Genomic DNA, 15,773 nt, shown 5'->3' with positions numbered 1-15,773 from the left:
AAACATTTTTGGACTCCACTCATCCCTCACTGGCTCTTTTGTCAAGAAGCTCATCCATGTCATCATCCACTCACTTCCTGTACATGGTGCTTAGCAAGGTCCTGGAGATAGTCTAACTTATATGGGACTTGTTGTTGTATATAATTATAGTCTTCATTTTTGCATAATAACAGAGGATATGCACTGACGTCACAGATCGGGGCGGCCATTATTGTTTGGGTGGCAAAAAGCCTCGTCCACTGCCACTAGACTCGTGAGGATGGTGGCCTGGGGGGGTGTCGTGAGTGATTATTTCGTCCAGTTGGACCAAGAAAGCCGCAAGAGATACATAGAAAAGTTGAAAAAATATAACATTTGTGTTGATCCGCTGTGGAAACCAAGTAAGAACTCCACCAGCTCAAACGTCGCAGGAGCTGGGACAGCAAGCGTTTGGTCCTCTGATAAGGTAACTTTCCCGCCAGTAACATATCCAGACATTTACAACTATTTGATAGATTGTTCAAGTCCATATACGTACCAAGGAAGACCTCAGAGCCTACAAGTGTTTGCAACGATATCACTACCTGACTGCTGGTGATCTCCATTCCGTTGAGTCACAGCCAGTGGAGCGAAATGGAGAAGATGCCAGCCATGGCAGTACATAATATAATATAATATAATATAATATAATATAGGGGTGTAAATCGCGGGTTTTGTCACGATACGATATCATATCGATACAAAGAACTACGATACGATATTTGCCGATATCTTAAAGCCTGCTGCGATTCGTTCACGATATATCACAATATAGTGCTCTACGATCGATATATATATATATTTTTTTAAAATAAAAATATAACGTTTTTTTCCGTGTATAATGCGCCCCCATGTATAATACGCACCCTAAAAATGGCATGTTGATGCTGGAAAAAAGCCTGTACCCATGTATAATACGCACCCAATTTTTTTTTTTAATTTTTTAAAAAAAAATTTTTTTTTAAGTCCCAATGATCGTCACACACGCAGGGAGGCAATGGGTCCCATTTTTATAGTCTTTGGTATGGTCTTAACTAGGCTGGATGTAATTTTCTTTGTTGGAGTTGATTTCTCCGACTGCCCGTAAAGGCACCACCGCGATTAGTGCGGACATGTGAAAAAGGCGTGCGGACGTGAAAAAGGCGGCTCTGCATGGGAGAGACGTTGAAGAGGAATAAAAACACCCTTGGAAACCAAAACTTGCCCCTCGTCGTGACTCGGAGCCGCAACAAATGTTTTGGATTTGTGTAGGGTACATTGTGACAGCAAACGAGCAGGTGATCGAGCAAGCGTCTGATACGAGAGCATTGCGGTCGTATGGAGCGTGTTTGAAGTGAACAGCAGAGACGAAAGGAACAAGGCAAAGTGTTGTGAAATAAAATATTACCTGTAATACGCATTTTGTTATTTGCTGATTGTATTAAACTATCACATTCATTGTCAGTCAAGAAGAGAAGAGGACCATTCGCATCGGATCCATAGTGCGCAAGCGCAGTGATACTGCCTCGGTATGTCGTCCGGTCCGCGATGGAGATTAAAAAACAAACAATATTTGACAATAACACACCATCAAGGATTGCACCATCGCATCAAACGATGTGTCGTCAATTATGAATTTTACTAAGTGTGTTGGGCAGGATGGCTGAATGATTTTCTTAAAAAAAAAAAAATTAAAAAAAAATTGTACCCATGTATAATGCCCACCCCAGATTTTAGGACAATAAATTACCGTTTTTTTCCGTGTATAATGCGCGAAATTTAACTAATTTATTGTCCTAAAATCTGGGGTGCGCATTATACATGGGTACATTTTTTTTTAAAATTTGTTTTTTTTAAAAAATTTTTTTAAATTTTTTTAAGAAAATCATCGTACAACAAAACCAACAACAGGACTGACCGACAAAGACGTGGAACAAAAAGACAGGGTGACATTACCAAAGACAGGAACAGAAACCAAACAGACATCATGACAGTAACACATGCAATGATCTGACGGTGAGCGAGGGGCAGACAAGACTTAAATACAAAACACGTTACATTGAATTGATTGAGGTGACACAGGAAGGGAGGGGCGACGCGAACAGAAACTATGGCAACCTAGACACATAGCAAAACTGGGGACGAGACATGACAAATCTCCCTCGAAATCAAACTTGGAATCACCTTCTTGTTTGTTGTCAATCGCGCATCGCATTCAGCCATCCTGCCCAACACACTTTTTAAATTCATAATTGACGACACATCGTTTGATGCGATGGTGCAATCCTTGATGGTGTGTTATTGTCAAATATTGTTTGGTTTTTAATCTCCATTGCGGACCGGACGTCATACGGAGGCAGTATGACTGCGCATGCGCACTATGGATCCGATGCGCAGAACGGATGCGCAAGACACGTCAGCTATATATAAAGAGCGAGAGTTGTTTTCTTCCTATTAGTTTCAATTCACAGTTTAATTAGCAGTTTCAATCAGCAAATAACAAAATGCGTATTACAGGTAATATTTTATTTCACAACACTTTGCCTTGTTCCTTTCGTCTCTGCTGTTCAAACACGCTCCATACGACCGCAATGCTCTCGTATCAGACGCTTGCTCGATCACCTGCTCGTTTGCTGTCTGTCACAATGTACCCTACACAAATCCGAAACATTTGTTGCGGCTCCGAGTCACGACGAGGGGCAAGTTTTGGTTTCCAAGGGTGTTTTTATTCCTCTTCAATGTCTCTCCCATACAGAGCCGCCTTTTTCACGTCCGCACGCCTTTTTCACATGTGCGCACTGATCGCGGTGGTGGCTTTACGGGCAATCGGAGAAATCAACGCCAACAAAAAAAATTACATCCAGCCTAGTTAAGACCATACCAAAGACTATAAAAATGGGACCCATTGCCTCCCTGCGATCATTGGGACTAAAAAAGAAAAAAATAAAATAATTAAAATATTCATAAAAATTGGGTGCGTATTATACATGGGTACAGGCTTTTTTCCAGCATCAACATGCCATTTTTAGGGTGCGTATTATACATGGGGGCGCACTATACACGGAAAAAAACGGTAACAAAATTCCTGAACCTCTGTGGACTACAAATCCTGCGACCAGTGCGAGACATAAAAGGATGGACAACGGGAGAGGCTGCAGGTGCAGAGCTAGACTGTCCAACCCTGTGTAGAAAGACAAGAAGGTAGAGTCCCTGACAAAGCAGTAAGGGAAAAAAGAGATGGAACAGTGTCCAGCCCATGTGAAATTGCCTTATCCCTACCCTCAACAGATTGCAACTCACCTTTGAAAGCTCTGAGTCTATCGTGATGCACAAGTCCGTGAATGTGTTTTCCTTGGATCAGTGACAGAGGCGTAGCCAGGAATTTTTCCAGTAGGGGCGCGCGCCCACAGGAAAAAACATCGAACATCACCCACGCCGTTCGCTGATGCTAAAACAACATACGGGTCCGGGAGGCAAACGGTGAATGGATAACATCGCGCGCATAGAATAGCGCAAGCACATTCGCGCAAGTCCGAAAGAAAAAAACGGCCGCTCCGGCTCGGCTACGCCTCTGATCAGTGATCTCATAGGTCACACAAAGCTCTCCATCTTGTGCCATCGGCTTTCAAATGAAAAACAGCCTTTTCTTTTGGGGAGCTAGTTTATTAAGTTTGATCAAGATCCCCTGGCTTGTGTGGGTGCAACGCAACCTTCTTGTTGAATTGAGACTTTTCACGCAATTTACTGTCTGGTTACGAGCAGCAAACGCATCTGACAAACGAGACACCAAGTGAGAGCCATAAACCGCAGGTGTATCTGGTGTAGGCGATGTCACACTTGGAATACAATCCAATACGATGTCCAGTGGCAAATTCGACTCCCTGCCATGCACAAGAAAGAATGGAGAAAAACTTGTGCTGGCATGTACACTAAAGGTGTACACAAGTTCAACTTGTGGGAGGAACTTATTCCATTCACCACCAGATTGTTCAACGTACTTAGCAAGTTGGTCTTTCAAACTAAAAGTTCACAGGAGACTGAGGGCTTTGTTTTGACTCCCTTCAGAGAATCGTATGTCTAATAGTAATGTTCGAAAACATGCGAATGCTTTCACAATGCAGGGGAGGAATTCCTCAGCTTACCAAGCTTGCCTTTACACATTACTGCTGTCTTTTACCCATGAAATTACTGTACATAGGCATTGATCCCCTTGTTATTGTTTCTTCAGCTGTTCTGACTCTTGGGAGAAATGGCCCTTAGTGTCGGTGTCCCTATCAGTCTCTGTCAGTGACAGCTACCTAAACACATGACTTGGTTGGGTCAAGTCTTTCTGTGCTGGCATTGCATTTGCATGTTGCGTAGATTGCAGATGTGTGATAGAATAATCATAGACATCCAGCTCAAGAATTCATATGCCCTGTCCGCCTGTAGGACTATTATTAACTGCAGCATTATTTAGGCTGAGAAAGTGGCTTGTGGACAGTGATCATAAAAGATCTGCCTGAAAGAAAATGTTTGAAATGCCTCACGGACCAACAACAGCAAACAGCTCACGATCAAAGGTAGACAATTGTTTTTCTATGAGGGACTCAATGTGTGGCTTGCATGGGCAGTATCACGAACCTATACCTGATGCTGTGTTTAACTAAGTCAGTGCATTTATAGTCCTGGCGAATAAACACGTCACAGTAGTACAACAGTAAAGCTTGGATCTTTTGTTTCTGGTCAGTAGTTAAAGCGGAATCCTCTAGATCAGTGGTCCCCAACCTTTTTTGCACCACGGACCGAGTACATGTCAGAAATATTTTCGTGGACCGGCTTTTAAATAAATAAATAATGTATTTATATAAATAGATAATACATTTATAATAAATATATAAATACAATGAAATGAAATGATACGACTGGCATAAAACTTAATATAAACCACATAAAAATAAAACTAACCATTACGTTGAATTAGTGGGAGCACTGAGCTTGTTTCTCAGAAACTTTAGTAATTGCTTCTGTCCTTGTTCACTTTTTTTCTTTCAAAAAATTCCAAAAGTTTGTCTTTGAATGCAGGATGTTTGGTCTCCATGTGCCGAAGCACTTTTGAAGGCTTCATTGCCTCGTTAGCTAGCTTGTCACCACATACGGGGTGTCCCAAAAAGATGTATACACCTTTCAGCAGCTGATAACTCAAAAGTTTGTTTTGTCTTTGCAGTCTGGACCTGAACGGACATCAGTTTAGAATCGGCAGTGACAAAACAATAGAATGACATTTGTAAATTATTTTACATGTTGAAAATTAAACTAATAATAAACACCTGGTTTATAATTATTTAAAATATTTTTGGGACACCCTGTATTATGCAGAGTGGGCTTGGCACATCAGAATCACCTGTGGCGATAAATCCATATTTTAAGTAGTACTGCAGAATGCTTCTTTTAAATGCAGCTTTGCTTTTCTTAGAAGTCATAGCCTCTTCTTCTTCAGTCGCCTCTTAGGGCTTTTTTCCCTTTCCGAAGAAGTTTTCCAAACATCTCTGTTTTACTTGCTTTGCGGGCTCGACCGGGGAAACATGTCACGTGACCGGGACGAGCGTCTTGACTTGAATAAATTAGAGACTTAGATTTAGACAGACTTTATTGTCATTTTGTAAACACTTGGTGCACACAAAACGAAATTTCGTTGCATACGGCTCTCAACAATGTAATGATATTTCGGCTGAATAAAAAAGTGACATTTCTATGTAAATATGAAATAAGATACGTATAAAGTGCAGCAGTGATAAGTATGTAAACAGTGCAGGAAACAAAAACAGTATTTACAAAGTGTGCAGAGGAATGCTAAGTTGAATGTTCAACAGTCTGACGACAGTAGGGAAAAAACTGTTGCAGAACCTGGTGGACCTGCAGCGGATGCTGCAAAACCTCTTCCCAGAGGGTAGCAGGGAGAACAGTCCTTGGTGGGGGTGTGATGGGTCACTGATAATATTACGGGCTCGGGACACGCAGCGCTGGAATGACAAGTCCTGAATGGAGGGAACAGGAGCCCCGATGATCCTCTCTGCTGTCCTCACCACTCTCCTTACGTTCTTCCAATCGGAGGCGCTGCAACCTCGACACCACACCGAGAGACAGCTTGTCAAATTGCTCTCTATGGTGCTTCGGTAGAACGTCCTCATGATGGGTGGGGGCAGGTGGGCTCTCCTCATCCTCCGCAGGAAGTACAAGCACTTCTGTGCCCTCTTGACCAGCGTCGTGGTGTTCACAGTCCAGGTGAGGTCGTCTGTGATGTGGACCCCCAGGAATTTAGTGCTGCTGACCACCTCCACAGCTGAGCTGTTGATGATCAGTGGAGCGTGGTGAGGCTGGTTCTTCCTGAAGTCGACGATGATCTCCTTCGTCTTCTCCACATTCAGGATCAGGCTATTGTCTCTGCACCAGCCCACCAACTGCTCCACCTCCTCTCTGTAGTCCAGGTCGTCGTTGTCACTGATGAGGCCCACCACCATTGTGTCGTCTGCAAACTTCACGATGCTGACCTGCACATTCCTTGAACACCCGTCGGCTGAGTCAAGGCAGAGTGCCTCCTCTTCCTGATGGGGAACAGATTTAACTGCAGGAGTGCTGTTTAGTGCCTCAAACCGCCCAAAGAAGCTATTTAGACCATTTAGGAAGTCAGCATCAACCTCACCCACCAGGGGGGAGGGTAAGTTGTAGTCAGTGATCGCCCGTATGCCTTACCACATGCTCCTGGTGTTATTGGCGTCGTGGAAAAAATCCTGAATTTTTCGACTGTGGCTTCGCTTCGCTAACCTGATGGCACGGTTCAAGTTGGCTCTCGCTGTCCTCAGTGCTTCCTTGTTGCCAGACTTGAAGGCTGAGTTCCGTGCTCGTAGCGTATGACGTACCTCCTCAGTCATCCAGGGTCGTTGGTTGGCTCGGGTGATGATGTTCTTAGTGGTGCTGACGTCCTCTGTGCATTTGTTGATGTAGGCTGACACAGTCATGGCGTACTCATCAATCATCATCATCATCGGTTTAAAGTCCGCTTTCCAGGCGCCGCTGGGTTGGACTGGGTTCTCGATATGGCCTTCTTCCACCGGGAACGGTCCATGGCCATCTCGTGGTTGATGCCGAGTGCCTTCATGTCGGCTGCCACAGTCACCTGCCAGGTCTTTTTAGGTCAGCCACTGGGTCTTGTTCCCTCTACGTTATACGACGTAACTTTCTTCACCCAGTCGTTCTCGTCCTTCCTTACTACATGTCCGTACCATCGCAGTCTGCCTCTCCTCACCACATCCACTATGGCCTCCATTCCCATCTTCTGTCTCAGCTCTGCACTGTTCTTTTCTTCCCTCATTGACACACCACACATCCATCTGATCATTCTCATTTCTGCTCTGTTTAGTTTGTCTTCATGTTCTGTTTTCAGGGCCCATGCCTCACTTCCGTACGTCATACTACCTCTGACACAGGCTGAGTACACTTGGCCTCTCATCTTCAGGGATAGGGCCTTAGATGTTAAAAAGGGCATGAGTTCCCTGAATTTCTTCCACCCGCTTCTCACCCTTGTGGTCACTGCTAGGTCCCCCCCTCCCCATCAGCGTTAAGCATGTCTCCAAGGTAGCAGAAGCTGTCCACCACCTCGTACATCTCCCCATCTACCACGAGCCCCTCTTGCTGGGTTTGCTTGGGCGACTTCTCCCCTACACCGCTTGCAATGGAAGGTCTCACTTGCAGCTAGTAGGCTGCCTTTTACTCCGCTGCATCTTCGTGTACCCATCTCTGGCAACCCTTGCACCGGATAGAGTTAGCTTGCACTCCCTTCCCGCAAACTCCACATGGCCATGCTCCTGACTGCAATATCACTCCCAGGCCAGCACCACCAACCATGACCTTTGATTTTGCCGCATTCACCTTCATTCCTTTCACTTCCAGGCATGTCTTCCAGGCCGCTAGCTTGCTAGCTAGGTCTTCTCGGCTGTGAGCCATCAATACCAGGTCATCCGCGTAGAGCAGCTCCCATGGTAGTCCACCCCTCACTTCCCTCAATACCACATCCATCACGATAGCAAACAGTAATGGGCTGAGCACTGATCCCTGGTGCACCCCTACCCTTACTTCAAACTCATTACTGTCCCCAACTCCTGTTCTAACAGTTGTGCAGGGTCTGCAATAGAGAGCCATCACAGCCTTTACCAGTCCCTCTTCCACACCCGACTTCCTTAGGGCTCACCTCACCACCTCCCTTGGCACCCTGTCGAACGCTTTTTTCAGGTCGACAAAAGCAAAGTACAACTCTTCCTCTTCTCCTGATGTTTCTCTTGCATCTGTCGGATGACAAAAATTGCGTCTGTTGTACCTTTACCAGGCATGAAGCCATACTGCATCTCGTCCACCTTTACCCGTCCTCACCCTCCTTTCCAACACCCTCTCTAATACCGTTTTTTTCCGTGTATAATGCGCCCCCATGTATAATACGCACCCTAAAAATGGCATGTTGATGCTGGAAAAAAGCCTGTACCCATGTATAATACGCACCCAATTTTTATGAATCTTTTAATTATTATTATTTTTTTTTAGTCCCAATGATCGCAGGGAGGCAATGGGTCCCATTTTTATAGTCTTTGGTATGGTCTTAACTAGGCTGGATGTAATTTTTTTTGTTGGCGTTGATTTCTCCGATTGCCCATAAAGGCACCACCGCGATCAGTGCGCACATGTGAAAAAGGCGTGCGGACGTGAAAAAGGCGGCTCTGTATGGGAGAGACGTTGAAGAGGAATAAAAACACCCTTGGAAACCAAAACTTGCCCCTCGTCGTGACTCGGAGCCGCAACAAATGTTTCGGATTTGTGTAGGGTACATTGTGACAGACAGCAAACGAGCAGGTGATCGAGCAAGCGTCTGATACGAGAGCATTGCGGTCGTATGGAGCCTGTTTGAACAGCAGAGACGAAAGGAACAAGGCAAAGTGTTGTGAAATAAAATATTACCTGTAATACGCCTTTTGTTATTTGCTGATTGAAACTGCTAATTAAACTGTGAATTGAAACTAATAGGAAGAAAACAACTCTCGCTCTTTATATAGCTGACGTGTCTTGCGCATCCGTTCTGCGCATCGGATCCATAGTGCGCATGCGCAGTCATACTGCTTCCGTATGACGTCCGGTCCGCGATGGAGATTAAAAACCAAACAATATTTGACAATAACACACCATCAAGGATTGCACCATCGCATCAAACAATGTGTCGTCAATTATGAATTTTACTGACTGTGTTGGGCAGGATGGCTGAATGCGATGCGCGATTGACAACAAACAAGAAGAAAGGTGATTTCAAGTTTGATTTCGAGGGAGATTTGTCATGTCTCGTCCCCAGTTTTGCTATGTGTCTAGGTTGCCATAGTTTCTGTTCGCGTCGCCCCTCTCTTCCTGTGTCACCTCAATCAATGTAACGTGTTTTTTATTTAAGTCCTGTCTGCCCCTCGCTCACCGTCGGATGATGTCATGATGTCTGTTTGGTTTCTGTTCCTGTCTTTGGTAATGTCACCCTGTCTTTTTGTTCCACGTCTTTGTCGGTCAGTCCTGTTGTTGGTTTTGTTGTACCATGACTTTCTTAAAAAAAAATAATAATAATAATAACTAGAATTTTGCAATTTCTGGAGAAATTGCGTGTGAAGGCGAAATGTATGAATAACTTTTTCGGGGAATGCTGCCGAACGATGTTGAAACGTGTTGAATTACTTGAGAAATGTAGAATATTTGGAGAATTTGTGGTGAATTTCAAAATTGAAAGTTTGGAATATTTGGTAAGTGGGAAGTTGTCGAATAGGTAGGCAAAAGATGAACAGTTGAAAGTTGGAATGGGTTGAATCGGTTGAAAAATGTAGAAATTAGAGTAGAAAAACGAAATTTTGGAGAATTTGGTTGAATTTCGAATTTGGAATTTTTGGTAAGTGGGAAGTTGTGGAATAGGTAGGCAAAAGATGTACAGTTGAAAGTTGGAACGGGTTGAATCAGTTAAAAAATGTAGAAGTTAGAGCAAATGTTGAATCCCCATAGAGAATGAATGGGAAAATAAAAAAAAGCAATTGCGCCAAAATCTTTCTAAATTTGGAACAAAACAAAAAAAACGGCCTCAGGAGATTCACTTTTGGGGTAAAAATGTTGAAAGGGGTTAAATCAGACAAAAAACGAAAAAGTTAGCGCAAATGTAGCTATTTGGGCCACTCAGTGTTGAAATAAGGTCACTTCCGGTTTGATTCGGGTCACTTCCGGTCTAGTTTGGGTCACTTCCGGTTTATTTGGGTCACTTCCGGTTTAAAACAGGTCACTTCCGGTTTAGCTGAGGTCACTTCCGGTTTATTTGGGGTCATTTCCGGTCTAAAAAGGTCACTTCCGGTTCATTTGGGGTCACTTCCGGTTTGATTTGGGGTCACTTCCGGTCTACCAGAGGTCACTTCCGGTCTATTTGGGGTCACTTCCGGTCTATTTGGGGTCACTTCCGGTGTATTTGGGTCACTTCCGGTTTAATTTGGGTCACTTCCGGTTCGTCTGAGGTCACTTCCGGTCTTTTTGGGGTCACTTCCGGTTTATTTGGGTCACTTCCGGTTTAATTTGGGTCACTTCCGGTTCGTCTGAGGTCACTTCCGGTTTATTAGGGGTCATTTCCGGTCTAAAAAGGTCACTTCCGGTACATTTGGGGTCACTTCCGGTTTGATTTGGGGTCACTTCCGGTGTACCTGAGGTCACTTCCGGTCTATTTGGGGTCACTTTCAGTTTGATTTGGGGCACTTCCGGTTCATTCTGGGTTCATTGGTGGCACTTCAGGGTCATCCAAGATGGCCGCCACACTGGAATTGGGGGTCAAGGGTTGAATTGTGTAAGCATAGTGGAAGTGGGGGTGAATGGGAGTGAATGTGGGAAGCATAAGATGAATAAAGGGAATAAATGTGGAATGGGTTGAATCGGTCGAAAAATGTAGAAATTGGAGTGGAAAAACGAAATTTTGGAGAATTTGGTTGAATTTCAAATGTGAAAGTTCGGAATTTTTGGTAAGTGGGAAGTTGTGGAATAGGTAGGCAAAAGATGAACAGTTGAAAGTTGGAATGGGTTGAATCGGTTGAAAAATGTAGAAATTAGAGTGGAAAAACTGAATTTTGGAGAATTTTGGTTGAATTTCAAATTTGAAAATTTGGAATTTTTGGTAAGTGGGAAGTTGTGGAATAGGTAGGCAAAAGATGAACAGTTGAAAGTTGGAATGGGTTGAATCGGTTGAAAAATGTAGAAATTAGAGTAGAAAAACGGAATTTGAGAGAATTTTGGTTGAATTTCAAATTTGAAAATTTGGAATTTTTGGTAAGTGGGAAGTTGTGGAATAGGTAGGCAAAAGATGAACAGTTGAAAGTTGGAATGGGTTGAATCGGTTGAAAAATGTAGAAGTTAGAGGTGAAAAACGAAATTTTGTGAAATGTCGAATGTCCCATTAAGAATGGATGGGGAAAAATTTGTCGGAATTTTGGGAATTTTGCGGAATCGGAAAATTTTCGGAACGAGAAAAATGGAAGCGCTCATCGCGTGAATATTTGGAATACGTGGAAAGTGGAATGGACTGAATCGGATGAATTATGTGGAAGATGAAAGTGGACAAAAAAGTGTGGAGAATAAAAGAGAATAATAATAATAATAACTAGAATTTTGCAATTTCTGGAGAAATTGCGTGTGAAGGCGAAATGTATGAATAACTTTTTCGGGGAATGCTGCCGAACGATGTTGAAACGTGTTGAATTACTTGAGAAATGTAGAATATTTGGAGAATTTGTGGTGAATTTCAAAATTGGAAGTTTGGAATATTTGGTAAGTGGGAAGTTGTGGAATAGGTAGGCAAAATATGAACAGTTGAAAGTTGAAATGGGTTGAATCTGTTGAAAAATGCAGAAATTAGAGTAGAAAAACGAAATTTTGGAGAATTTGGTTGAATTTCGAATTTGGAATTTTTGGTAAGTGGGAAGTTGTGGAATAGGTAGGCAAAAGATGTACAGTTGAAAGTTGGAACGGGTTGAATCAGTTAAAAAATGTAGAAGTTAGAGCAAATGTTGAATCCCCATAGAGAGAATGAATGGGAAAATAAAAAAAAGCAATTGCGCCAAAATCTTTCTAAATTTGGAAAAAAACAAAAAAAACGGCCTCAGGAGGTTCACTTTTGGGGTAAAAATGTTGAAACGGGTTAAATCGGACAAAAAACGAAGACGTTAGCGCAAATGTAGCTATTTGGGGCACTTAGTGTTGAAATAAGGTCACTTCCGGCTTGATTCGGGTCATTTCCGGTCTAGTTTGGGTCACTTCCGGTTTATTTGGGTCACTTCCGGTTTAAAACAGGTCACTTCCGGTTTAGCTGAGGTCACTTCCGGTTTATTTGGGGTCACTTCCGGTCTAAAAAGGTCACTTCCGGTTCATTTGGGGTCACTTCCGGTCTATTTGGGGTCACTTCCGGTCTATTTGGGGTCACTTCCGGTCTATTTGGGGTCACTTCCGGTTTATTTGGGTCACTTCCGGTTTAATTTGGGTCACTTCCGGTTCGTCTGAGGTCACTTCCGGTTTATAAGGGGTCATTTCCGGTCTAAAAAGGTCACTTCCGGTACATTTGGGGTCACTTCCGGTTTGATTTGGGGTCACTTCCGGTTTACCTGAGGTCACTTCCGGTCTATTTGGGGTCACTTCCGGTTTAATTTGGGTCACTTCCGGTTCGTCTGAGGTCACTTCCGGTTTATTAGGGGTCATTTCCGGTCTAAAAAGGTCACTTCCGGTACATTTGGGGTCACTTCCGGTTTGATTTGGGGTCACTTCCGGTTTACCTGAGGTCACTTCCGGTCTATTTGGGGTCACTTTCGGTTTGATTTGGGCCACTTCCGGTTCATTCTGGGTTCATTGGTGGCACTTCAGGGTCATCCAAGATGGCCGCCACACTGGAATTGGGGGTCAAGGGTTGAATTGTGTAAGCATAGTGGAAGTGGGGGTGAATGGGAGTGAATGTGGGAAGAATAAGGTGAATTAAGTGAATAAATTTGGAATGGGTTGAATCTGTTGAAAAATGTAGAAATGAGAAGGGAAAAAGGAATTGGGTGTGAATTTCAAAATAAAAGATGTGAAGTTTTTGGTAAGTGGGAAGTTGTGGAATAGGTAGAAAAATGATGAACAGTTGAAAGTTGGAATGGGTTGAATCGGTTGAAAAATGTAGAAATGAGAAGGAGAAACGGAAATATTGGAGAATTGGGTGTGAATTTCAAAATAAAAGATGTGAAGTTTTTGGTAAGTGGGAAGTTGTGGAATAGGTAGAAAAATGATGAACAGTTGAAAGTTGGAATGGGTTGAATCGGTTGAAAAATGTAGAAATGAGAAGGGAAAAGGAATTGGGTGTGAATTTCAAAATAAAAGATGTGAAGCTTTTGGTAAGTGGGAAGTTGTGGAATCAGTAGAAAAATAATGAACAGTTGAAAGTTGGAATGGGTTGAATCGGTTGAAAAATGTAGAAATTAGAGTAGAAAAACGAAATTTTAGAGAATTTTGGTTGAATTTCAAAATAAAAGATGTGAAGTTTTTGGTAAGTGGGACGTTGTGGAATAGGTAGGCAAAAGATGAACAGTTGAAAGTTGGAACGAGTTGAATCGGTTGAAAAATGTAGAAGTTAGAGGTGAAAAACGAAATTTTGTGAAAATTTGTCGGAATTTTTAACGTGAAAACGTGAAATTTTCGAATTTGGGAATTTTGGGAATGTCGAGAATCCTTCCGAATGTGATTAGAATGTGCTGAATGATGTGAATTTCAAATTGGAACGACGTAAATGTGAAATGTCGAATGTGCCATTAAGAATGAATGGGGAAAAATTTGTCGGAATTTTGGGAATTTTGCGGAATCGGAAAATTTTCGGAACGAGCAAAATACAAGCGCTCGTCGCGTGAATATTTGGAATACGTGAAAAGTGGAATGGAGTGAATCGGATGAATTATGTGGAAGATGAAACGTGTCAAAAAAGTGTGGAGAAACGTAGAGAATAATAATAATAACTAGAATTGCAATTTCGGAAGAAATTGCGTGTGAAGGCGAAGGCAGATGTTAAGTTACAAACGTTAAGCGTTAAAAATGATAAGCGGGAAGAATGAAAAGGGAAAATAAATTATTGTGAAATAAATGGGAAAATGTTACAAATACATGTTACAAAAAGGTACAAATGATAAACGTTAAAAATGAAATGTTACAAATGTTACAAAAAAGGTACAAATGACAAGGGGGAAGAATAAAGAGTAAAATACTTTATGACGCCCAAAGTGGGAATCGAACCCACTACAGGAAACTGGCACAGGTTGACATTGCCATTGTGTTTCCAACTGAGCTAATCAGGTTCCTACCTCAGTAACTGTTGAATTTGGTTAATGTAATGAATGTGTTTGTTGAATGCGAATGCGTAATCAAAGTGGTGGAAATTGCTTAATGTAATGAATGTTGAATGCGAATGACAAAAGTTACAAATGATAACCGTTGAAAATGATAACCGGGAAGGATAAAGAGTAAAATAAATAATGACGCCCAATGTGGGAATCGAACTGACGCGGGTTTTGATACCACTCGGGAAAGATGCTCGTGTACTGGAATCACTTGTGTTTCCCACGAGCTAATTGAGTCCCTTTCTTTTATTGGTTGAATTTGGTTAATGTAATGAATGTGTTTGTTGAATGCGAATACGTAATCAAAGTGGTGGAAATTGCTTAATGTAATGAATGTTGAATGCGAATGTTAGTTACAAATGATAAGCGTTGAAAATGATAAGCGGGAAGAATAAAGAGTAGAATAATTAATGACGCCCAATGTGGGAATCGAACCCACTACAGGAAACTGGCTCGGGTTGACATTGCCATTAAGAATGAATGGGGAAATAAAAGGCACAAATTTGCTAATTACTTAAAAACGGTAAATGTTATGAACGCGAAAAATACTGGCAAGCGTGCCATGAATTTTTGGAACGTGTGAAAGTTTGAACGAGGTGAATGGGTTGAAGCATGTGGGAGTAGTTAGATGTCAAAAAAGTGGGAGGAATAAGTTGTTTAATAATAAAGTACAATATCAATGTGTGAAGGCCTTCGCCTTCACACAATAATAATAGAGAATGGTGTAGAATAACATATGTGTGAAGGCCTTCGCCTTCACACAATAATAATAGAGAATGGTGTAGAATAACATATGTGTGAAGGCCTTCGCCTTCACACAATTAAGAATTTTTTGTACCCATGTATAATGCGCACCCCAGATTTTAGGACAATAAATTAGTTAAATTTTGCGCATTATACACGGAAAAAAACGGTAACTTCATTCCATGCTCCAGCAGCTTTATGGCCCTGTATGACCCGCATGCGAGTGGGTCCCCCTTCCCTTTGAATAGAGGCACCAGGACGCAATGTCGATCTGATTGTCATATGTTGCTGCTGATCTGAACATGTCCCAGTCAGAGCACTCAAAGCAGTCCTGGAGTGCCTCCATGCCCCCCTCAGACCACACCCTGCTTCACTGTAGGTTTTGCTCTGATCAGCAGGGGCCTGTATGCAGGGATTAGCATAACAGATAGGTGGTCTGAAGAGCCGAGGTGGGGGCGGGGGGCTGCTCTGAATGCATCTTTTATATTGGTGTAAACCAAGTCCAGAGTGTTCTCTCCCCGAGTAGGAAAATCCATGTGTTGGTAAAAATGAGGAAGAATAGTCTTCATGTTAGCCTCGTTGAAGTCCCCAGCAATGATG

At 42.6% G+C, this 15,773-nt stretch overlaps 1 protein-coding gene across 1 annotated transcript in view; it reads left to right on the top strand.

Moving 5' to 3' along the window:
* Positions 1–15,773, top strand: part of ccdc135 (coiled-coil domain containing 135) — a 97,419-nt gene that overhangs the window by 43,760 nt on the left and 37,886 nt on the right. The gene's annotated exons all lie outside the window — the stretch shown is intronic.

Source organism: Syngnathus typhle, linkage group LG2 (assembly GCF_033458585.1).
Source record: "Syngnathus typhle isolate RoL2023-S1 ecotype Sweden linkage group LG2, RoL_Styp_1.0, whole genome shotgun sequence".
Taxonomy (NCBI): Eukaryota; Metazoa; Chordata; class Actinopteri; order Syngnathiformes; family Syngnathidae; genus Syngnathus; species Syngnathus typhle.
Note: the sequence above shows the minus strand (reverse complement) of the source record. Positions and strands in the feature narration are given on the sequence as shown.